At 37.6% G+C, this 26195-nt stretch overlaps 1 protein-coding gene across 11 annotated transcripts in view; it reads right to left on the bottom strand.

The window, feature by feature from the left end:
- ZBTB20 (zinc finger and BTB domain containing 20) overlaps positions 1–26195 on the bottom strand; it is an 804401-nt gene that overhangs the window by 302903 nt on the left and 475303 nt on the right. For 2 of the 11 annotated variants that reach the window (XM_035000125.1, XM_035000129.1), the window contains exon 1: positions 1174–6615. The exons of 7 other annotated variants lie outside the window; for them this stretch is intronic. The gene's annotated coding sequence lies outside the window, so the exon portion shown is untranslated. Of the gene's footprint in view, positions 1–879; positions 6616–26195 lie in introns of those variants that run through there. 2 more of the 11 variants (XM_035000123.1, XM_035000131.1) reach the window with 2 other exon arrangements.

Genomic DNA, 26195 nt, shown 5'->3' with positions numbered 1-26195 from the left:
ACCATATTGGGGACATCAAAGACTCCTCCCTCTTTCCAAAGAGCAATTTACTTCAGATGCTGCCACACACTCAAATGCTTTTATGGCCACCATGTTTTTTTGTTTGTTTGTTTTTTGTTTTTTCCACTTTTAATATTTTGGAATACGCCAGATTCTTGAAACTGGAAGGAAGACAAGAAAACACGGTAAGATCAATACCTTTGAAAGAGCAGTTAAGTAGGTACCTGATGGCAAAGGGCAAATACACATTCCAGCTGAAATTCCACTTCCAGGGAGAGTGTGAGTTATCAGTAAGGACATGGAAGGCACACATTGGCTCTGAAAGCTCGTCTGTTGACTCCTCTGCTAGTCTCATATCAAACAGGATGCAACCACCCCCATTCCATTCCTTCGACAACTTCCCAGAGCACACTCAATCAGAGTCCCTTATATTGAGGACAATACTATATTTGGGTTTAATACTGTGAGGACAGTCATCTAGTTTTCCTATGTCAGGATGATAAATTTCCCTGGAACCAAATAAGGATTCTCACTGCATTCTTCTATCCGATACCCTGAATGCAGAAGAATAAAGAAGAGGGTGTGACAAATAATTTTTTCCAAAGGTCGGGTAAGGGGAGGTTCCCTCACATTTAAAAGCAACCAGTTCTTAGCAAAGCGATCTTTAGAAGAACAGTATTAACAATATTCCTTTGCTATGCATCTACTTTTCTTTCCTGCTTAGCTGGGGATGTAAGTATTCTGAGCCGAATGTAAATGTCCAGAATAGAGATGCGTGAAGTTGGTAGAGAGAAACTCCAAATGAACGATGAGTCCCACTTTCATTTTCCCCTCTTACCACCCCAAAAGCTACCTCCCTGCCCTCACACACTCACCTACCTTCCTCCTCCCACAAGCATGTTTGCTAGGCATGCAAGGCTGACATCCATCGGTGGCAGCATGAAGCCTATGCCTGCAGGATCCTCCTGAGAATGGACTCAAGGCTCTGCCATTGTCTATAGAGTGCTCTCAGCTGTGCACATGAAAATCTTCATCATTCCGTTGGATTGTTTGGTAGCGTTTTAAAAAAAATTGTATTTTTTTTTTTTTTAAACACCCTTTATTTCCTGACTGCCTCAGAGACACCAAGAATAGAATCCTTGACACATCAAATTCTGGAACCTCACCACTCACCAGGACTGTGGTTCCTGATCCAAGGAGTGTCGACTGAGAATCAGCACAGTCTCTTGAGAGTGTCCAGGCCTGGCTGCTAAGCTCCCTGCTCTGATTAGTTTGTCGAGTTCACAGTGTTCCAGAGTGCTGAAGCACAGAAATTAGGGAGGGGAGGTGGAAGGAAAATCACTGGAGCCTCTTACGATCTAACTTCCACTAACTGAGAGGAAATGTCTTATAAATAAACAACAGCAAGAGAAACAAAAAAACCCCATCCCGTCCTGCCAGAGGAATGTACATTATTGTCTCCCGACGGAAAACTTTACACCACACCAGAATGCAGCCATGTCTCCTGAAACTACCTCCCTCAAAACAGAAAGAAAAAGAGAATCAAGAAGAAAAAAAAAAAACCCCACCAAAAATGATTTTTTCATCCCCTTGAATTCTGTTGGGAAGTTCATGTGAGTTCCCAGTAGACAAACTAAACGAAGCAGTTTCAACAGTGTCACTGTTCCAGGATTTCTTGCAGAGCCTGCTTATTAGCAAAATTTCATTTCTGCCCAGATCATTGCTGTGCCATCCGGACATTTTCAGAAGGGAAGTTCAGGGAAGCGGGGGAGGGTACGACTGTGGAGGAGAGGAAGAAGAGAGGACAAAGGAACACTCCTGATGAACCGGAATGCCCTGGCCACGGCCATGAGAAAGCCGGCCCCCACCCACCGCCCGACCACTGCTTGTTGAGGACTTGGTGATGCAGTGTGTGTAATCTACTTACTCTTTCTGCTCGGGAGGCTGAGGTTCCTACATTTCCAGCTCATGCTGGACTGTACCGTAAGCAACAAGTGAAATGAGTTCAGTGATCTCATTCTAGTCCTTCGACTCCTGTCCACATCGCTAAGCGACTGCACAGCTTGGCACAGGCCAGGATGAGTCAGCAGTCTCTGGTCATGAGAGGCCAGGCCTGGAATAGCAGGGGGGGTTTAGGTCAGGAGCAAAATGAAGCAGAAAGGCAGTCTAGATGGCAGGGATCGGCTCTGCAATACACGGAGATACTGCAGGTCAAAATGAAAGAGCCTCCTCAGCTCGGGGGTGAAGACTGTAGGATTGCAGAAAAAGGAGCAGCCAGGGAAAAACTTCCAACAGCTGCCTACCAAACATAACAAGAACAAATCAGAGTACCACGGGCAGGAAAAAAGGGCACTGCCAGAGCCCTGGAGGAGAAGAGAGGTTCGTTAAGATTTCTGGAATACCTTTTTTTTTTTTTTTTTCCCATGTGCTCCTGCACTTGATTTAAGAAACAGTGGTTACCTATATACTATCCTGGCATTTTGGTACTGCTTTCCCAATTTAGTAGGTAGCAAAATGAACAAATAAAAGCAAAGTCCTGCCATTAAATAACAAGAAGCCTCCTACTCCATAAAAGAATGTAATTATAGATAAAAGACTGATATCTCAAAGATGTACATTTGAGTCCATAGTGTCTTTGTATAACCTGTAAAATACTGGTCACAAAATGGCTAAAGAGAAGTACTCCTTAAGTCAAGCTTGGATGGGGAGTAGAGAAGAGCTGAGAGAAAAGAGATGGCCAAGTTCAGTGACAAACGCAGAGGACATATGACATGGTGTCCGTACTTCTACTCAATGGGGTCAGCATAGATGTCTGTCAGAAATAGAGACTTCCCACCAACAGGACTTTCCAACATCTCTCCCAGTGTTGCCGTAATACAGCAAGAGGAGAGGGAAAATAAAATATCAGAGGGAAAAACAAGGTTCAACATAAAAAAAAAAAAATCAGTCAGTAATAGACATTTTGTTTGGGAGGAGGCAAGTTGCCCTATGAGCCAACGGATAAGGAAAAAATCTTACTATCTGAAACAACCTTAGAGGAACCGTATCTGGATAAGGAGATTGAGGTGGTGACCGAGAATTATCAGTAAATAATAGTGATGACCTCATAATAAGGAAGAAAGCAATCTCAAGTCAGAGGGTGTGCAGCAAGAATGAAAGAGAGTAAGATCTGCAGAGCTGGGCAACACCAGTAAAAGATTTCAAGTTCTTTGACAAGGAATAATAAGGACCCACTATACATGCCTAATTGTTATCTCTTGGAGATGCATACATATGTACGATGTGTAAGAAAATGGAGAGTAAATTTTATTTAGTTTTCATTCTGGAGTGTACTAAATTACTTCAACACATTTTTATTAAATAAATGCTCAGCCTTGGGCAGATGAACTTTCTAGCCTCGATTTTCTTGTCTTTGAAATGGAATATTATCCCCTTGTTGAATTATTTATAAAGCCTGAATCAGTGTTTGTCAGTCCTTATCATAGCCGTGTCTGTCACATGGTGAGCACTCAATAAACTGCTATTGTTTTTATTTGATTATCATATTTTCATAAGTGCCCACTGAAAGAGTCATTTCCAGTGTTGTTCCACTGGATTGAATGGAACCCATATGAAGGCTCAATCCAGTAAAATGAGTTGGGTAACACTCCTCAGAGAACGCTGCTTTAAAAACTCATTTCTGTCTGGGTGTGTTAAACATTATTCTTGAACACAGAGCATGCTGAGAATCTATTATGTTAAAGTCCCAATTTGGGGTATCTATATTGTCAAACCAGCTTGAAGCTTAACAGTGTCCAGGAACTAGGAGTCTAAAAAAGAAAAGAGGGATTTTTAGAAGGTCCTCCAAAAGCAACAGGATAAAAGTGCTATTGGCCTTGACCGCATGATGAGGGTTTTTTACCAAAGGGGAAACTTAGTCCAGTTGATCATCCCAGCCTAATTGATTAATTGTGGGTCTGACCATCTGGCTGATGAATGCTGACACCCAGCAGTGATTACTGTGTAACACAAATCCGGATGTGCTCTCCCTGATGCCTCCCACAATAATGGCAACTCTGAACTTAAGGTTAGTTTATTCAGGCCTCTTGGCTCAATCTCTTCATGGAACAGTGGTTGTGGCAGGGAATATTTTACTAGACCTGGTCAAGCATTATCTTCTTTTATTTCAGTTACCCCCTCCTTCCCAACTCCACGCCTACCCACTCCTGAGCCCTCTCTTGTCTATAATCACTTTTCATGCAAAGCATTCCATCTGTAGTTTTCATCATACTGTCTGATTCTCTCATTTCCGGTTGCTCTATTCTGAAAAATATTTGGTTTGAAAGACCTGTACTGCTATTTCACAGGGAATCCTATTGAGACGTTTTTTATTGTATCTTCTTTGCTACTCTTTTGCTTTAAATTAATCTGTGCTTCCAAATTCTAGATCTATATCTCACCTAACTCATAAGCCTGATTAAAAGGCCCCTATATTGCCTAAGTTCTCCATGAGGTTAATAGAATACAAGGGTTAATAGAAGATAATTCTTATATCTTTAACCTACATCTGATCTTCAGTTAGGAGTGTCCTACAGAGAAGACTCTGGAACATATTTCACTGCTAGAGAAGGAAAGTTAGGCTCCTGTAAATCACAGGGATCAATAGCAATGCCACCAATCCATACCTGGAGATAACCTGCATGCAGGAGAGTTTGCCAAGCAAATCAAATCTGAATACATAAATATAAACCCTGGGGGACAACAACTGAAGGTTTTATTATTTTTCGTGGGAAGGCACGGGGGAGTAAACGGACACAAACTGTCTTACACAAGCTTGGCCAATGAGTCACAACCAAGCAGGATCATCCATTTCCCCTCTCTTTTTCCCAGACTGATTTCCATCTCAAAATTCATCATGTTTCTTGTTCCCCACAGATGCTGAATTCTTCTCTGTTCCAGGCTGGGTTAGTGTTAATTTTCGGTAGAGGATGGCAATAGCACGCTGAACTGCAGAGTTCCAGACTGGGAACTGGGAAATGTTTTTGGCCTGACTGTCAGTAAACAACTATGTGTTTAGGGCAAGTCAAGTCCCTGAACTCCCCATGTCTCAGTCTCTTCATTGAAAAATGATAGGGTAGGACCACATGAACTCCATAATCTCTGCCAACACTAAGATTCTATGGTCCTATAGCTCATTTCCTTTTTCTCTCTGGCATCAACTGCTCAACCACTCTGCTTATAGTCCTTTCTCTGCTCTCAGTTACTGATGGAAAAATAGCTCCTTCATTTACTACCCGGTATTTGGTATTTGTAACCTCTCTCTCTCTTTCTCTCCCTTTTTTGATGCTAGCTATTTGGAGTCAGAAACACGAACCTAACCAGATAGATGCTTTAAATGTGAAGGCGTTTAAGGAGAATAGCTTTCCCATGTAGAGCATTCAGTGTAGCTCGGCATGGAGGAAGCCAGCCATCCAAAAGTGGAGCAAAGGGGCCAATTCACAAATGAGAGGAAGCCTTTCATAATAAGAGTCCCCAGACCCTTCAGTTTCGATAACACTAAATGCTACCAAGTTCCAGCTACTCTTCTAATCAATCTCAGTAATGCAGTTCTTATTCTACCTCCACCACGTATTGCCAAGTAGGATTTAGGATGGCATAGTAATAAGAGCCAAGAGGACAATCTGTCATTTATTTTCCTCCAAACTTTCCGAAATTTCCCATTTGGGCTCTGTTTCCCAGTTTTAATTTGGTAACTGCCATTTTTCAGCATTTCTTTTAACAGGTTACTAATAATTTCTGATACAGGATCTCATATTTCATTTCGTGCTGCTAGAACTGCTGTTAATACTTCATCTGCCTTCACTTCGGCTCGGAATGAAGGCTGCTCGGTTTTGGATACATGGTTAACACTTTGGTTCTGGGGACTGGGTCACCAGTGTCTGTCCAGTTTTGTCCATATCTTGTTGGAGACAAGATTGTCTGTCTCAGAAATAGTTCAGGGCAGGGTGTGGTGGACATTCTAGGGATACTTCAGAGTTGTTGTTGTTATTGTTTTCCTAGATATTTATGAAAACAACAAAAACAAGGTTTTGTGTTTGTTCTCCCAGGTAACTTGCTATCGGTTTCAGTGGTAGTGTTCTAGAAGCAGAGGGCAGTGGTTAAGAACCAGGGTTCACAGGAAAATCTAGGTTCAAATTCTGGCTCTGAAACTTATCACACATAGCATGTTAGGCCAGTTCCTTAACCTATCCAAGGCTTTGTTTTCCCACTGGTAAAACGGGGGTAATAATAGTATCCACCTTTATTGCTATGGGGATTCAACAAATTAATGTAAAGTGCTAAGGACTTTCTGAGTCCTCAGGAAGTGATGGGTATCATTATTATCCTAGCATTAATAATCTACCAATTTACATCATAGCGTTATTTTGCAACATCTTTTCAAGGTCAACAAATTACTTTTGAGTCTAGACCTTTGTGGTTTGCTTTATTACAGTTCACATATAAGAAATTCTCAGTGAAATCAAGTAAAATATTTTAAAAATGGTCCTTAAAACAATATGTAGTTAAAAATAGTACATAACATCATATTATATCATCTTTCAATCTAGCATCAGATTCTCAAAAGTTTTTTTTAAGATTTTATTTATTTATTTATTTATTTATTTGAGAGAGAGAGAGAGAGAGAGTGCACAAGCAGGGGGAGTGGCAGAGAGAGAGGGAGAAGCAGGATCCCCACGGAGCAGGGAGCCTGATGCAGGGCTCAATCCCAGACCAACTCAGCCACCCAGGCACCCTCTCAAAAGTTTTTGTTCATCTAATAGCCGGGCCTAGATAAGGTGCCTTGTACCAATGCTAATCCATTCCACAAAGAGATGGCTTATCGTATTTACTTTTCCATACTCCTAAAGAATACAGATTATTCTAATATTCTTTGGGTATATATCAGACAGGGTCCATTAGGAGAGAGAAACTACATAGCAATTTGAATAGGAAAATTTTAATATAAAGAATTATTAACTATAACAGCGGATTGCAGTAATGAGGGAGTAGCTAGTAAGAAGTAAGGAGAATTCTAAATTATAGAAGAATAGCAAATATTACTTGTAGGGCTGAGATACAGTGCCCAAGGAAGAGTTCCCTCCAGCCCTGGAGTGGGATCCAGATCTTGATGGACCAGGCACAGATACTGATGAATGAACAGCAGGGAAATTGCTAGAGAGCTGCATTAGCAGATCTTGCTGGAAATCTGCACTCTAGGGAGTAGGGAAGCTATTCGCAGGGAGGTGTCTCATTGGAGGCGCTCTACTACACAAACCACCCAATGTGTGTGTGTGTGCGCACGCATGTATGTGTGCATGTGCGTGCATACATGTGTGGTGGGTGCTGGGGGAGGCTGCTGGTCGCTGGGCCCTGGAGAAGCTACATGTTCTTCAGCTGCTGGACACCAGAGCAGCTGTGTGTGCTGCAGGAGCCAGGCCCTGGAGAAGCTATGCATGCTGCTGGAATCTGCCAAAGGAATACCCAGGAACCAGCAAGGAAAAGCTCTTTTTCCTGTAATGTCTCTCCGAACCCCCTACTAACAAAGTACGCTCACACCAGCTTGGAAAAGAAACATATTTAAAGGACTCAGATACATTTTTGTAGAGAACGTAAGGAAGGGTAAATTTGGACTGGAGAGGTAATGGGTTGATAACTCAAAGTTATCATTATTTGCTCACATATTTTATAAAAATACTCACTTTGCTGATTATAATCCAATGTTCTCAACTTACTACAATACTGTTCACCTTTACTAATAAATTGACTCTGCATAGCTAAATAAATACTGTCAGAATTAAGGAAAATAAGATTCTATTAAGAGTAGCAATACTCGGGGTGCCTGGATGGCTCAGTCAGTTAAGCGTCTGCCTTCGGCTCAGGTCATGATCCCAGCGTCCTAGGATTGAGCCCTGAGTCGGGCTCCCTGCTCCTCCAGGAGTCTGCTTCTCCCTCTCTCTCTCTCTGCCCCTCCCCCCACCACTCCTACTCTCTCTATCTCAAATAAATAAAATCTTTAAAAAAAAAAGTAGCAATATTAGTATCTGTATAATAATCTTTTTCCTCAAGTGCTGCCCACGTGTATTTTAATTGTTTATAATTTACAGATTAAGAAAAAGATGTACAGAAACACTAAACTATTGACCTAAATTTATGCATCAGTGATCCCAGTCCAGAATTTCAACTAAAATCAGTCATTACACACAACCCACAGCTTCAAGAGAGGTAAAAATTATCTCAATTATCATTTTTACTTTTTTTTCCTTTCCTTTTTATTGACTCCAGAATCCATATTTGCTGTTGACTCATTTTTTTGGAAGGCTGTTAAGTATAGGTTGCTATTTTTAAGAAATATGTATCATATATTTAGGAGGAAATTTTTCCTATGGTTCCTGTCTTATATTGTTATATCTTTAATGTCAAATAGAGAAGCATCAGGAAATGACCAATTTGGTACATTCCTCAAGGTATACAGTGATCACTCTTAGAACTGGTTTTACATATAGATAAGGAGGTATCTTGCTGAAATACCAACCCTGTTTCACCTAATTCTTAAATTCCTTTAAAAAGAGGCTTGGGGGCACCTGGGGTAGCTCAGTTGGTTAAGTGTTTGATTCCTGGTCTCAACTCAGGTCATGATCTCAGGGTCCTGGGATGGAGCTGTGCATCAGGCTCCCTGCTCAGCGGGCAGTCTCCCTCTCCCTCGGCCCCTCCCCCCCACCCCATTCTCACGCTTGCTCTCTCTGTCAAATAAATAAATAAATCTTTAAAAAATAATAATAAAAAAAATAAAAAGAGGCCTGAACCTTTTATTCTCTAATTAGAGGTAGGGTTTTAAAACACAAACTTTTGACATTAGGAAAGGTTGTGCTGGTGAGAGGCCAGAAGCACAGAAAGCAGTTCTGGGGAGAAGAGAGTCCTGTGGAGAGGAGACTGTCGCCAGGCGAAGGCCACAAAGCATGCGTCTCACTCGTTTACCCATTTCCCCCCATGCCTGGCCAGAAGTAGTACTGTCTGTGCTCGATGTTATGGGCAGGACCCGCTTGCTTCCTCACAGCTGTGTTCTCTGAAAACCAGTGGTTCACGGAGCAAAGCAAGCCCAGTCAGGCTGTGTCACAATCACTGGCAGCCTCCTGGCTAGCTGCGAACAGTCGTCTCTCGGATGCCCCTCCTTTGGGTTGTGTGTAAGGACTGAGGATAAACCTAATGACCTGACATATGTTTGATCCCCACCTCCCCAACAAACACATACACACACCTCTCCTTGTGATTCCTGAGTCCAAAGGGGGGGATGATGACAAAGGAGAGCCGGAAGTCCATGTGAGTCAGGCAGGCGAGTGTGTTTTATTTTAGTTTGCCCTTCTGTTCAGCAGGCTTTTCTGCTCTGACCCACTATACTTACCCTGTCGCCTGCTCTCACTAGCAACATGCCTTTTTAATCAGCCTTCCTGGGGTCTGCATTTGATTACAGCATTTGTGTTCTATTTTGATTCTTTTGTACTGTGCCCTGTGGTGTTAGCTTGAAAGGTGTTATTTATAAAATGAAATTCTATTGTATTGCCACTTGGATTCAAAGAGGACATATAATATTAATGCAGAATTATTTAATAATATCTTGAATCTATTAAATCAATTTCTTCATGAGAACGCAGAAGTGGGGGGAGGCAAGTTGGTTAGTAACCAGGTAATAAGATTTAAGAATTACCTGAACTTTCCTTTACAAGCACTTGTAAAAGCCCACACAAAAATCATTCTCTTAACGTCAGGGTTTCCAGAAGGAGGAGACTACCTATCCTCAGCCAGCCCAGTGTGGTGTGCACCTGTTTAAACATTCAATTGTGAAGGCCAAACATTTTCCTAGGCCTCAGATGCAAATTTTTTTACTAAGGAAACCATGAGACGAAACACAGATATGACTTTTTTTACTACCTAGGAAGATTTAGGTGAAGAAGGAAATATAATCTAGCAAGATTTATAAAAAAAAAAAAAAAAAAAAGGAAATTTCTTATGTTCCTGACTCCTCTTGAAAGCAGGCTAAGAAAATCCTAGTGATACCAAGACTAGAGGCAAAGTTTTCAGGGTGACATGTTTAGAATGATGTTCTCACCCAGCGTAAGTGCAGGTTTCTTTATGGCTGCTGGGCCTCCGTAGTTTGATTAGATTGATGAAGGAGTCCCCAACTTCTTTTCACTATGAATTTTATTTTTTTAAAAGATTATTTATTTGAGAGAGAGAGAGAGCACCAGCAGGGGGGCAGGGGTAGGGGGAGAGAGAGAAGCAGACTCCCCGCTGAGCAGGGAGCCCAATGCAGGGCTGATCCCAGGACCCTGGCATCATGACCTGAGGACCTTGAGATCATGACCTGAGCCTAAGGCAGACACTTAACCGACTGAGCCACCCAGGTGCCCCCTTTTCACTTCTAATTTTAATGTATCCCCAACACTGAAACATTATATCATGGTATCACTGCTTGCTTGTCACAAGTATTGCTGCGCACACACCATTCTTCCCCTAAACCTTTTTTCCCTCTGTTGATACAACTGAAATCATCAATGGCTAAGCTGCTGTTTGAACAGGGAATAAGGAAGGATCCAGTGTGGAAGACAATTTAGCAGTGGGGCCCTATAGAACTTGCCAAAAGAAACTTTCGCACCCAAGGGAAGTTGGCTGTGCAGCCCTGGATGACAGCACCTAGATTATCATGTGTTCTCACTCACTGGCTCAGTAGAGAACTCCAGGAAAGCTAGGGTCCAGTTTCTAATCACAAAAATGGGAATAACTATATTTATCCTTTTCTACATGCACTGGGCTTCTTGAGGGTTGAATGAGATAATAGTTCTGAAATGCTCTAAATTCTTTGAAGTGAAGGTGGGATACAAATGCACAATGTTATTAACATGATAGTTCAGACCCTTTTTTGCGTTCTTCAAGTCTAGATATGAGAAACATTGACAGATGACTAAATTTGCACCCCTTTGGGAATAAATTATATACCCTCGTTCATAAATGACATCCCAAACATAAGGAGCTAGGATGTGTTGGGAAATAGACATCTCAACCTTGAATGAATCAAATTATAAGCTACTTACATAAAAAGATCATGTTATTCACCTCTGTATCCATCTAGATTCTACCATATTGGTTTACATTATTTAAGTGCTCCATTAAAATTTCTTGAATTGAACTGAAAAATGAGATCATACAATTTTAGAGCTGAAAGTAGCTAGAGATCACACAAGTCCAGTTAACTCATTTGGCAGATGATAAAACCGATGCCCAGATAAATTAAATAACTTATTCAAGTACAATATTAGCAATGTTACAAGTCTTTGGAGGAGTTGTTAAAGATCTGCCACTGAAAATACATCATTCAATCAATTAAAACAAAATAGATGTTCCTTTGTCAAATAAGAAGTACTCTTCAATTCAAATAAATCTGAAGTCTTCTGATCTAACCAGGGAGGCTGAAGCCTAAAGTAACAAGTAAACTTCATTAAATGGCCATAGACCATAAGTGTGCTAGAAACACCAAGTAATTAAAGTTGCTTATTTTAATACTGCGCCTATCCCCCAATCTGTTGGCATATTTCTTAGGTAAAATCAAGGTTGTACAAACAAAAGGTAATGTCAAATCTTTGAAATTATTCATGAAGGTGGAATTAAAAAATGAAATTAGTTTCACCTATTATTTCAGTCTACTATTAAGCCATATTGTAGACTATAAACCAAATTTAAATTCTAGGTTTTGGGAAGTAAAATAGGACAAGACACTTTATTCTTTGCTAAAAAAAAAAAAGCAGGCCTATAGCAAGAAAGGCAATTTCCCTTCGATGTATCGTATTTGCAGAAACAAGTTGTTTAACTCTGGGCTCAGTTGTCTGGTTAAATTAGCACCATAACAATAAAAGCCAGTCAAACTATCCTTTTGATTGATTTTATTTCTTCTTCTTCTTTTTTGGGAACAGTATTAATTTTTTTCCTTTCTTTTATCTTAAATCAACCAAAATATTTAAATTATTAATTAGAATGTAAACAATTTATAGTCAGGGTTATTTTCATAATCTCCTAAAAACTGCAGCAGGGTGACTGGCATACAACAGCCACTGAATAAATGTAAAATTTCAATTGTTGTAGTCATCTAGGAAATCTCCAATGAGCTACTTTTTATTTTTCCAAAGCCCCTAGCACACTGGACATCCCTGAAGGTCACACAGAGAGCAGAACTTGGAGCAAACGGAGCAAACGATAGCAGCAGGCTTGGTGCTTCTAACACGTGGAGGGCCTGTCGAACACTGCTGTTTGTGTATTACCGAAACTGGATTCCAGAAACATAATCGGGCTTTCACAGGTCAAGTTCAATTTATTAACTTGGCATTTCAACCTCCACTTCTTGCTCTACCTTTCTTAGGCATCCCAGGTTCCAATCCTTCCCAACAAGTATTCTAGAGTATAGCCGGACTGTATTAGTGTTTGCCTTTATCCTGGTATTGTCAAGGGAGTCCTAAATTTTAAATTTTCTTTTCTGTTATCTCCATAATTTGTGAAGTCATGTCTGGACTTCTGGGTTGGAATATTACGCATTCATTTACTATCATTCAATAAGCATCTACTGTGTGTGAGACACTAGGAAAATAAATAGAAATAAGGCTTACTTCCTGCCTTCAAAGGACTAAGGATTCACAATGTAGTGGCTACTTCTCAAATACAGGATAGATGTTCCTGCTTTTAAGCTTTTGTTCTTCCCTTAGTTGGAGTGTCTTATTGTTATTCTTTTATTGATCTAATTGCTTTAGTTATCTTGTGTTCTACCTCCACATAAATCATTTTGTAGTTTTTGCTGTCCACATTAACTTTCCTTTTGTTTTGCCTACACAGCTAGAGTTGACACTCTTGCCTACCCAGTACCCATTCCCCCAATTCTTCCTAGCTACAGACCCCTATTTTGTTCAGAATGCCAATGTGCCAGTCCTGTATGATGAGTTATGATATTTCTGAGCCAATTATGACAAATCTGTTCCCTGATTTTCTTGCCTCCCTAGCAACCAAGTGTGGCTTTGGGACCCGGTTCTATACAGTAAGATCTATGTGGCAATCTGCTGGCTTCTGAGAAAGCGTTTTCTTTTTTGATAAAGGTAGAGGTAAAAGGCGATCCTTTGGCATTCCCTTCTTCCCTCTTTTTTTTTTTTTTTTTAGGTTTTTATCTAAATTCCAGTTAGTTTACACACAGTGTAATATTAGTTTCAGGTGTACAATATAGTGATTCAACACTTCCTTACAACACCTGATACTCCTCCCCCTCTTCCTTCTTTGAACATAGACATGATGCTTGGAGTTGCAGCAACTATTTTGTGATCCTAAAGCAACAAGCATGAACAAAAGGCACAGAGAACCCCAGAGATGTTGGCCCTGGCTTTATCACACACCAGCGACTCCCTACCTCTGGACTTCCTGTTCTGTGAGAAACACAAACCCCTATTTGTTTAAGCCACTCAACTCAGGATTTCTGCTACTGAACACTTTTCTAACCAAGAAATAACTTTCATAATTTAAATTATCTGGACTATTCTTCTTCTTCTTTTTTTTAAAGATTTTATTTATTTATTTGAGAGAGAGAGAATGAGAGAGAGCATGAGAGGGGGGAGGGTCAGAGGGAGAAGCAGACTCCCTGCCAAGCAGGGAGCCCGATGCGGGACTCGATCCCGGGTCTCCAGGATCATGACCTGAGCCGAAGGCAGTCGCTTAACCAACTGAGCCACCCAGGCGCCCTGGACTATTCTTCTTAACCAAATGGTAAACATTGGTTACATTCTTGGCCTTTAATAAATAATCATTTGCTTCACATCTTGATTATATATACTAGACATTCAATACATGTAATGAAATTCTCACTCTGAAAGCAAAGGGGAAAATTGTAATTGTACTAAGATATGAAAAGAGAATTAAACCAGCTCAAAAAAGAAAAAAAAAATTCGAGTCTAAAATAAGAAGTTCTATGAGAAGAATTTGTTACAACCTAGTTCTGTTACTCATATAATAAAAGAAACTTTTAAAAGTTTTCCAAAATTAGGAGAAATTTATTTTAAGTAAGAAATAAAACATTAGAATATGCCCCAAAGGGATGGATGTTTTAAAGAAGAGATCATATAAACAAGATTTCTATTAAATACAAAGAAGACAATGCAATGCAGTTCCAGCTGTATTAAAACTAAGTGAGGAACCAGCACTTGTTAAATATCACTTGTAACGAGACACTTTTTCTGTCCCTCAGGTAGCATGACTGTGATTCACCCAAATGCTCAAGCCCTTAGCATGCTAATTAGCTTCCAAAATCTTTCACCTGAGGTTTAACCCATGCATGAGGAAATTGTTATAGCACTTGCTTTTGGAGAAAAGACCACAGAAGTTGGGACAGAAGCTATTTTCAAGCCTTCCAAATATTACAAGTAATGGGGAACTGTTGAGAGAAATAAGTAGCTTTGGGTCGTTTTAGGTTAGTGACCTTAAATATAAGGTGTGATTTAATCAGAAGCCAGAGTAATCATAGCAGGATGTGGGGAGAAAGACTCAGAGCTGCCTGGAGTTAGGGAGGACTTTGGTGGCCACTTTCAGCTGAAGCACAAACTGCAGGATTCTGTCAGAGGCTCCACAAACAAAGGGCTGCATTATATAACACATCTTGTATTCCTTTGTGAACTATTCCACAACAAAGTTTCATTAGTCCTCCCCCTACCCCCTAGATATTTTACCACTTCCAGGCTGCAACTTGTCCAGAAGGGAAACTTTCTACCTCAAATAAAAATTTAAAGTGCAAAAAAATGGGTATTTTTTTTTCCAGGAACCAAATGCAATTAAATTGAACTTTATATGGATTGAGAAAATACTTCATAAGCTAGGTGGAGAAAATTAATCTCATCTGAAGAATTTCAAAATAGTTCAGCAACAGTTAGCAATAATTGTCAAACTCTCTCTCGATCTATCATTTTCTGGTAGTGTTACCCTGTTGATTGTACCACTCTCTGAGGGTCACCTTTCAATACGGCATTTTATAGGCAAAGAAGACTATTACGTTGATGATGCATAGCAATACCTTCTCATAAATAGTATCTTTTTTCAAATTAAAATTTATTTTTGTGCCTGTTATGAAGATGTTCTAAGATTAAACACAGTCCTATGCTATCGTATTTAGTTTTGGTATATAAAAATGTACCAGTGTAATTACTTTTTATTAATTACTAACTTTTTTAGCAGTGTAATTACTTTTATTAATTACTAACTTAAGATCCTTCCATTATATAATCTTATTTTGATCAGCTGTAAAAATGATTTAACTGCTGAATAGATTTTCCCTTTTAACACTTCAAATGTTGGTTTAATGTTTGTCACTTAGACCCCCATAAAAATGGTTAAATTTTTCTGAGGAACACTGCATAGAACATGTCTTTTGGTCTGAGAGTCTGGGTTATGCATAGTCAAAGCTTAGAGGGTAGCCCCCAACTATCAAGTGGTATAAAAAAATTAGGGTTTGAATCTCAGCAGGTGACATTCTTCCTTCTGACTTGGTCTTAAATGGATGCAACAATCTGTCACCTCTTGGGCAGAACATGAGGCTGAAGTGTTGAACAATGCTTATTAAGAACCAACCCCCTGGAAGCTGGAAATCAAGATTAAGTTATAGGTCGAATACATGGATTTTCATTCTGCTGGCCTTTTTTTCACTCAAAACGCATCACTCTCAGACTCAGGATTATGTCTTGTAAATTGGGTAACCATATCTCCCAGTTTACTCAGAATAATTCTAGTTCCAACTGTTCAAGCACAATTTTTAATAGTGTGGTCACTTTTACTCTCAAAAGTGCCCCAGTTTGGATGATAAATTATATGGCTACCTACATAGAAGCTTTAAGAAAAGTTATTTATAGCACCATTTGCAGTGATAATCACTCTCTTTAGAGCAAATTAAAATAATCACTATTGGTCAACTTTTGTAAAGAGAGAAATAAACTAAAAGCTAATTACTTTAATCCCAATGATTCAACCGGAGAGATTTTGCCATCGAAAAGTTTATTGTAAAATGAGAGTAATTTTGGGAAATCATATTTCAATGAATTATTTAGGATACCAAATTTTAGGTATTGCCTTTTTTGTTAGCCTTATTTCAAGCAAGAAGGCTTATTTTCCCTTAAAATTTGCTATAATGAAAAAAGCACAAGATCTGAAATGAAATTCTTTGAATCTTGGATTTGAATCCTAACTCAACTATTTCCTCAATTGGCAAATTCAAATAATCTCTGTGAACATCATTATTAACCCCCTCTAAATTGTCTTTAAGGACATTTAAGAAGCCAGAAGTGAAAGAGCTATAAATACTGTAAAAGTTAACATATTTTCAATATAGTTACTATTTTTTTAAATAATAAAAACAGCTCTTCCCTTTGCAACTTCTAGGACACTTGTATGACTGAAGAAAAATTACCAACAGTAGCTAAGATTGAACCACAGGTGAGACAGCAGGGGTCTTTGGTTAGACTCTCTGATGACAGTTTCATCACATTTCTGGGTGACCCCTGTACATGGACATCGATGGCCCACAAAGATCAAAGAAGAAAGGACTAAGGACTTTATGTACTGAGGCCAGAGAATGAAAGGCTGAACTTTATTTTTTTGGTTTTTTTTTTAAGATTTTATTTGCGGGGGGGCAGCACAGAGGGAGAATGAGAGGGAGAAGCAGACTCCCTGCTGAGAAGGGAGCCCGATGCAGGACTCAATCCCAGGACCCTGAGATCATGACCTGAGCCGAAGGCAGACACTTAACTGCCTGAGCCACCCAGGTGCCCCAAAAGGCTGAACTTTAAAGCACAGGGCTCTGGTCAAAAGTTTTATTAGAGGTTTCATGAGTTTCTGACAGATAATCTTATCTCAAAAGAAAAGGGAAACATGGCAGTAAGAGGGGCTGGAGTAGAAAGGCTAGTTCGGGAAGCAGAAAGATTTTCTTATTACTCGGCACATTTTTCTAAGATATTCCTGGATATTCTTTCTTCTTATTCATGTTCTGCTCTTTCTTCTCTGAAATTCTAAATTCTCTGGCCCAGAAAAACATTTGGGTGCTCTGACTTAATTCCTTTAATCTACTTGACATAAAAAATTATATGGGGAGTGTTTTTAGTTTTTCATCTATATGAATGTAATCAATGATTTTATTAAAAAAAAAAAAACTCTGAGTTTCTCCCACCTTGCCATTGTTTAAAAGACATTTCTTTAGAAATGTCCAAAAATAAGTGAATGTGGGGCAGTCCCTTTTCATTATTTTGCTAGTCATTCACTTCTTTGGAGATTATGGTATGTAATCCTAGAACATACTGTAAGCAATTTCAGAAGAATATAAGGTATGTTATTTCTATATCTGTTTTAGTAAGTGGTACTTGACCTGATATCAAAAGGCTACAAAATTTGAATTAGACTTCAAGTGACTTAAGCTACAAATCTTAGCTAAGCAAAAATTCAAGGAAAAATATTTTATGACATAACATCATTAATCATCTCTCCATCTATATGAAAAAAAATATGCTCAAATCTTCAATGTTAAGAAAAGGGGTCATCTTTCCCGCCAAAATGGCTATTTTTAGTTTTCATGTGGTTGGATACATTTGTAAATGATTACATAAAAACATATGGTTGGAACATGCTTATTCCTTCATGAGTATTCCTCTTTTGAGGCTACAGAATTTTCTTAGTTGTTCCATGTGCTTTTTTTGTTGTGTTGATGGCTTCTTGTTCTAAATAATTTTCTTCCTATTCTATTGTTAATGAAATGAATTCTAATAAGGAAAAAAAAAAAAGAAACCCTCTAATGAAAATCCCTTTCTTCATAGATGAGGGCTGGGAAGTGATATAGGACACTGGGGGACTACAAGCATTTTGCACATTCTTCAGTTGATCCCTCTATGGTTTATTCACCAGAAAAGCAGTGAAGCCATAGTGGAAGAGGGACTCTATGTGGCTAATTTCAGTTACCGATAAAGTACTAGACAAGTTCATCTTATTATTAAACATAAATATACACACACTTTTATGTTCCATCAGATCAGTGAACCCCATTTTAAGGTATCTCACCCATAAGGAGGAATGAAAAGTCCCAGAGGTATTAAAATTTCACAAAGCCTGAACTCGGAGTTTTGTTACATGATTCTCAGTTGACCTTTATGTGTGACAGTCAACTACTGAACTGGCATGGATGAAGTATAGTTCTTTCAAATAGTTCTTACAAATACTCAAAGAGGATTGTAAAACAATTGAGAATCTTTCCAGCTATTTAATTTGATTTTTTACTTTATATTTTGCCCTTATCTTCCCTTATAATACTCCACCTCTTTTCCCTACATATTTTCACTCCCATACCTTCCCAATTCAGCCTGATAGTAAGACTCTATAGTTTTGACATAAGATGGGTTCTCTATAAATATGTGTTGAATGCATGAAAAACCATCTGGGTAAATATTAAGAAGTGAAAAATAGGAAACTTTTAATTAGGCAAATAAATAAATTTATAGTTTGGAGGGACATCCACAATAGTAACAAAATGATTAATAATTCCAAGGATATTTAGGAAGGATGTAACCTAGAAGGTTAAAAATGAGAAATTCTAGAATTGGAAAAGAAAAAAATAATACAGCTCAACACAACTGAAAGCACATGCAGAAGAAAGTTACTATATTGTTTATTAAAACATTAAATGGAAAGACTGAAATTAAAATGCTAGTTGGTATTATTACATCAAAGCAGAAAGTTGTTTCTTGTTGCTCCAACTCTGGAGAGAACAAATTCTCCAAAGCTACCAAGAACAGAATAAGAGAAATGTTTGGAACTTAAGAGTTGCAGTAGATAAAAAAGCTAGATGTTCAGGGTGCCTGGGTGGCTCAGTCATTAAGCGTCTGCCTTCAGCTCAGGTCATGATCCCAGGGTCCTGGGATGGAGCCCCGCATCAGGCTCCCTGCTCAGCAGAAAGCCTGCTTCTCCCTTTCCCACTCTCCTTGCTTGTGTTCCTTCTCTCGCTGTGTCTCTCTCTGTCAAATAAATAAATAAAATCTTGAAAAAAAAAAAGCTAGATAGTCAAGGTAAGTCAGTTTGATTTATGTGGTAGCCAGCTTCCAAGATGACCCCCCTCTGATCCCTGACTCCTGGCATTCACACCCTTGCATATTCCTGCCTACATTGCACCAGGTTGGCCTGTGTGACCAATATAATGTGGTAAGAGTGGTGGTATGTGACTCTCAATGCAGAGTCAGAAAAGCCATTACTGTGTCTTCTTAGTTGTTTCAATCACTCATTCTGGAGAAGCTAACCCCTATGTCATAAAGCTCTTCAAGTGGCCCTATAGAAAGGTTCACATGGCAAGGAACTGACTAACTTATGAGCCTTGTGAGTGAGCCACCATGGAAGTGGATCCTCTAGCCCAGTCAAGCCTTCAGATGACTACAACCCCTGCTGACATCTTGCCTGCAACATCAGGAAAGATTTAAAAACAGAACCACTTCACTAGGCTGCTTTTGAATTCCTGATAATGAGAGATCCCTGAGAGATAATACATGCTATTGCTTGAAGTCACTAGGTTTTGAGATTTTTTTTTTTTTTGTAGCAATAGATAACTAATAGAGTGATTATGGCTTCCCCCCTCTCCCACCCCTCAGGTGCACAGAACTGGATTAATCATAATCCTTGGTACATGATGCATACTCATTATTGGTCCATGCTCGGCCTACTTTAATTCATATAGCATATAGTTGGTTATTTTTTTAATGAATTAATAAACACCAGCAAACTAAGTCCCTAAAAGAAGAGCTAGGATCTTTATAATAACTTACATCTATCCATATAGTTTACCCCATCTTATATTCTTGCCTTTCCCACCTAAAATAACCATTATCCTGATTCTTATGTTTACTATTTATTTGTTTTCCTTTTCATATAGTTTTATCACATCTATAGGTATGCCTAAATTTATGTTTGTGTATATACATATATGTATATATAATAATATGTATCTAATATGTACATATATTGATTGCTTTTAACTTTATAAAATCCTATTATGCTGCTTATAATGTTTTGAGATTTAATTATTTTCACTAATATTAAATTGTTAAGGTTTATCCACCTTGTTGCATATCACTGCAGTTCATTTTGTCTCTTATCAATGTTGCCAAGGTAGTCAGTAAGACAGAAAAATAAGACTAATAAGCCCTTACATCACAGAATTATGTAGTTGTGGGTGGGCACGATAAAGCATATTTAGGATATAATTTTAAAAAAATTAATGAGCTCTAGGAATAAAAAAACCCAGGAAATTAATTTAGAAGTTAAAGAATTCTTTCCCTACGGATAATAGCATACTTTAGTAATGTATACACATTCATTTTAAATATAATACAGTCTATTATATACACACACAAACTATGGATTCTACAGATGTTTGTTGAAGTGAATATTATAAAGTTCAAAGACCTATGAAAATATAGTAAGAGTTGCCTATATAAAAATAAAATGCTAGTGTTCTGAAGGACCCATTGCTAGAGACTACATCAGTGAGTGAATAACAAAGATGATCTATCTTTTAAGAATTCATATAATATATTGTATGTAAATAATATTTATGTACAGGACTTTTCTTTACTACCAACAGTTCTCAAACACACACACATTATCAAAGAATTCCTAAATATGATTACTTAATGTCTACTTCAAATCTTTATGAATACAATCTAAAGTATTACTGACAAGTCTAATTAATTATATATCCAAATGGTGAGGGTCTCTCAATCCCACCTCTTAGCTTCTTCCCAATCATTCAAAGAGCATATTCCTTTGTCTTGACAGCACTATCCAGAAACTAGCCTCATTTGTTTAATTTCAGAAACAACTGTATTGTTTCAGCTAACTATTTTTGATGTCTTTCTGGCTGACATTGGTTTACAATGGATAGTATTGTTGAATGTCAAAGTTATTTTATTTTAATATTATTATTAGAACCCCAGCATCCCCTACCCCCACCCCCATCACCAGTGTCTCATGGAGGTATGTTGATTCATGGAGATTTAGTATGTCTCCTTAAGCTAAACAGACTTCCAGTACAAGTAGACTTTTGTTATAGAGAAGCCAAATTAACCTTATCCATTAAATCAGGATCTATTTAGCCATTTGGCTTTACCAAATAGACACAAACACTTTTCTCTGACTTGACACAATTACTAAGAATGTGTGTGAAAACTATCTATAAAGCAAGAGATATTTCATTCTCAGTTCTTCAATAAACAAATCATGTAGCTTTAAGGAACAGAAGGAAAAGAAATATTGATGAAATAGAACCTTCAAATATGGCATAAAGTACAAAGTATGGAGCAAGTCAGAAAAGAATGCAGAGGATTAGCAGAATTACTGAAGGTGATCAGAAGTATTGATAGAGAAGAGTCACCTTTTCTTCCTTATTCATTTCCTTAAGACCCTTTATAAAAAAAATAGGGCATACACATTTTAAGAATACATTTTTCTCAAATTTCTCAGTTTTCCAAAAACCTCTACACAAGAAAGAAGGACTATTTGAAAAGCAGCTAAGTGAGAGGATGATACGAGTCTGTGGGCCAAAAAAGGAGGCTACCCGAGCCATCTCCTGTCTTGATTGCTTCTCTCTTGTGGTAGATGGAAGAAATTTGGAAAACTTTTATAAGGGGATGAAAACAAATGGAAGCCCTGGTTTAAAGACAGTGAAACAAGTATCTTTTCTTCCTTGTACTAGAGTTTGTATATGGCGAAGGAAAAGTCTGCTTCCTTCTAATGAAGACTTCCCCTTCCTAATGAACACTCCACTGGGAACATTTGCAAATAGTCAAGGCACAAGGCACAAGGCAATGGCAATGGGAAAGAGAGATCAGGCTTAAGATTTGCTTTGCAGGTTGATGTGGTGAAAACAAGCTATATTGTACAATAAGCCAAAATAGAATAATCTCTTTCTTCTAGTCTATTGTATAATGGAGAGTTTGTTGACTTTTATACTGTAAATGTAAAGAAAAACAAAAACCCAAAAGTTTCATTCATCCTCCTGTAATGACACCAATCTAATTTGCTATCAAATTTCCATTCAAATGCTCTATTTTGTTTAGTTATTAAGGGATTTGATCCTCTTAAACTTTCCCAGAAAGTTTGTATGGAAGTCAGTTGCTAAGGACATTCCTAGGGGAACCTACAAAATGTTGCAAGATAAATAACCTCAGTACCATATGAAGATTAAGTAGAAGGGAAGGTTTAAGAGTTACCTTGGAAAGGAAAAGAAACGATTTAGAATTCTGGGCTAGAGTTGCTAGTCAATCACTGATGGAAAGGAACTTAGTCAAGACAGTTTTACACTTCCCAGGAAGGGAGGACTTCTACATTTTTCCTCTTGGGAATAAAGGTAAGAGTTTTATCATGGAGAGGAAGCCAGAGAGGAATGTTCATCATCTCTCCCCTCCACCTCACCTACACACACACACACCCTTTGTTTTCTTCTTCCTTCCACCTCCACAGCTCTTTGGTGACTCAAAGATAAAAGACCTCACAATAATAAGCCATAGGAGGCAACTGAGAAGTCTCAAGTGAGGTTTAACTTCTGGAAAAGGCTTTCGGCAATTTACTTAGGTTGAATGAAAAAGCAACATGATGGGAAAAGCATGGGTTTAGGATCAGGCAGCCATGAGTTTGAAGCCAAACTCTACTACTTATTATCGGTGTGACCTTGAGCAAGTTAACCAACCTGTTTAAACTTCAGTTTAGTCACTTCTAAAATGATGATTACATATGGAATCTGTGTTACATATAACATGGCAGGTACTCAGTCAGTACTCAGTACTTCTCTAGTATCTCTCTAAACTGGATTTGAAATAAGGAGCTAGTAAACAAGACATTTATATGAAAGAAAGGAAAGACATTTAATCGTGAGAGCACTCGCTGTCTGTAACAGTCATTTGATGATTGACCAGATGGTACTTTGTTGACATCTCTTCATTTACTAATTGATGAAATGTTAGGAGTGGAAGAAAAAAAGATTAATCTCTAACTTCTATCACTTGGAAAAAACTAACAATCAAAACTGAGAAACAGAAGACAATAGTAGATTATTTTTAAGGTTAATCTTTCAGAGATTTTTCACAAACATATGGTGTTTAGTGTTCTCACATTATAGAACATATTCTCTACTTATACTTTAATCTGGTTGTCTACCAGAAGAGTAAAAAATACATTAAGTGTAAATTTTAACTAAATTTTGTGCTATGTTTCGACTAGTTGTTTTACCTGTACCATTGGATTTGCTATGATATTCCCTTCATTATTGTCTTAGCACCCCAGTTAATAAAAAATTTACCAAGGGACCTATTAATTAACATAATTAATATTTATTATTTATTTTATACTAGATATTGTACTCATCACACTATTAGTATTTTTAATATCATTAAGAGCTATAAACATATTATGGATAATAACAATAGGAACTATTTATTGGTGCTCACTTTGGCAGCACATATACTAAAATTGGAACTATTTATTGAATGCCATTGTACATCACATTTTGCTAAGCATTTTCTTTTCTTTTTTTTTTTTAAATTTTATTTTTATTTACTTGACAGAGAGAGAGATAGCAAGAGCAGGTACACAAGCAGAGGGAATGAGAGAGGGAGAAGCAGGCCTTCTGCCCAGCAGGGAGCCCGATGCGGGACTCGATCCCAGGACCCCGGGGTCATGACCTGAGCCGAAGGCAGACGCTTAACGACTGAGCCACCCAGGCGCCCACTAAGCATTTTCTATACATTTTCAGTTAATACTTTCAAAGACCTAATGAGCTAAGTAGCAGTAGATAAATGAAGAGACATGATGATCTTTTCTTGTTAAAGAAAAGCACTGATAGAATAGAATGGTAATATCTTAAATTTAGAAAGTGTCATTCATGAAAGTGTACTGTTAACTACTTTACTAGCTTGTGCTACATGCAATAATAATCTTACATTACACAGGACTGAAAGGCTGCTCCTAAAAGATAGCATTTGATAAACTGTACACAAGAATCCATTAGAATAACAGCTTAATAGAGGAATGAAATTCCATCTGAAATACAGAGAGAATTTAGAAAAACCAAACACTTTAGGTTAACTGGAATTTGTCCCAATCTATTTCAGAGTTCATAAATATAATAGGCAAAGATCATTGACAATTGTCAGGGGATTATCATTAAGTTTCAACCCAAAGGCAACAAGCTGAAGTAATGCAGACATAGAAAGTAGTGCCTCCTAAAATAAAAGTAAAGCAAATATCATGATTTATTTCAGCTCTTACTCTTTTGACTAACCAGCAGGCTCAGAAATTAAATATTTAAAGATTTAAAAATAATACAACTTTAAGCAGTTGACCAATATGTTACTAAATGAAATAATCCTCATTACATCTGAAGTGTCTTAAGTTCAAAAATTTAACCTACACTCATCCATTTCCTATCTCCCCAAATAATATAAGAACTTGATTATCCCACGGTTTAATCTGGCAGAGGAATCAAAGAAAATATGATATTCTTTCACTGTTACTTTATGTCAGGGTAAGGAAAACATTATAAACTTTATGGAAAATCTGATGTGTGTGTGTGTGTGTTCACCACAATGCTTGTACAAGTAACTCTCTTGCTGACTGAATATAAAATGTTACCATTCAATCACATGAAGTTAGTAACACTCAAGTGAAATTTATAAAATAAAGATAAATAGATGCCAGAATTTCCAGTTCTTGAGAAGCTAATTATACACAAAAGGACCATTAAAAGTCAAAGGTTAAAAAAAAGTGAAAGGGTTAGTAGAAAATCTTCTGAGCTCATTTAATAAGAGAATGTGCAATTCCATGAGATTCTTTTCTAAAGAAACCACTAACAATGCTGTAGATCTACAAAACCTGCAAGAATACACAATGGACTCAAGCCCCTGCCTTGTGACTCATGGGTATACTTCAGCAGGATGTACTTCCTCTTTTGGAGGGTCATATAGGTGAATAAGCTGACAAAGTCTACAGAGAATGAAATTCCACATGTGTCATAGAGAGAAAATGCATTTGATCTCAAGTTCCATATACATATAAAAATTGAATTCTAATCCAAACCTTAATGAATTCAGTACCACTGTTGGTCTTTTTTTTTCCTGTCTCTACAATATAACTAACATTTATTTAACTTTAAATTAACACTAGGTAAAAAATAAATAAATAAAAGTAAATTTACACTGGGTAGACTGTATATTTCTCAAATCTTTTTTTAATTTTTATTTTTTTCTCAAATCTTTTATAAAAAAGATAAGCTAAATGAAATAACTTTTTTTTATAATTTTATTTTATTATGTTATGTTAGTCACCATACTAAATGAGATAACTTCTAAAGGCCAGTTGAAGATTTCCTTTTGAGAGTAGTAATAACGATACTAATACAGTAATAATGAATAACTGAATACACACCATGTATCAGGTACTTTGCTGAGAGTTTTACATGCATTAATAAATTAATAAAGCAATCAATGCTTTTGAGAACCTACTCCAGACTAGGCACCATACAAAATGTGTCATACACACACACACAAAAGATAGAAGCAATTTTAATTATATAACAGAGATAGAAAACATAATGGATAAGAATATCATGGGGGATTTTTGGTAAAACTGAATAGGTCTTTTCACATGTTTGAATTTCTCCAAATACCTCTAATGTCTGCTTTTAAAAAGAAAAAAAAAACTACAATAATTTTGAAAAAAAATATTCACAAAGAAAACTGCCACTCTTATATAAAAGCAATGATGGTTAACTTTTTAAGACACACAATATTCTCTACTATTTCTGAAAAATCATTGACAAGTAGGCATAAAAACCTAAATAATAACTGAAAATATTCTTCAAAGATCACCAGGCCAGGAAGAATTCTTACAATTTGCATGGGCCTCCATATTTTTCAATGTCCTATACTTTTATCCATCAAAAATTTCTACTGTTGTTTTTTATATCCCTAGATTAAGGAATATCAGCATGTATTTACAGAGATATCCTGATAGTGTGCCTACAAATGCGTATTCCTATGAAACCAAGAAAACAAGAAGAAAGCATGATAAAGTATTCTGATGTCCTTTTATTT

The sequence above is a fragment of the Mirounga leonina genome, unplaced genomic scaffold (genome assembly GCF_011800145.1).
Source record: "Mirounga leonina isolate KUSES-001 unplaced genomic scaffold, KU_Mleo_1.0 Mir_115, whole genome shotgun sequence".
Lineage (NCBI taxonomy): Eukaryota > Metazoa > Chordata > Mammalia > Carnivora > Phocidae > Mirounga > Mirounga leonina.
The sequence above is the reverse complement of the archived record's forward strand: the minus strand, read 5'-3'. Positions and strand labels throughout refer to the sequence as shown.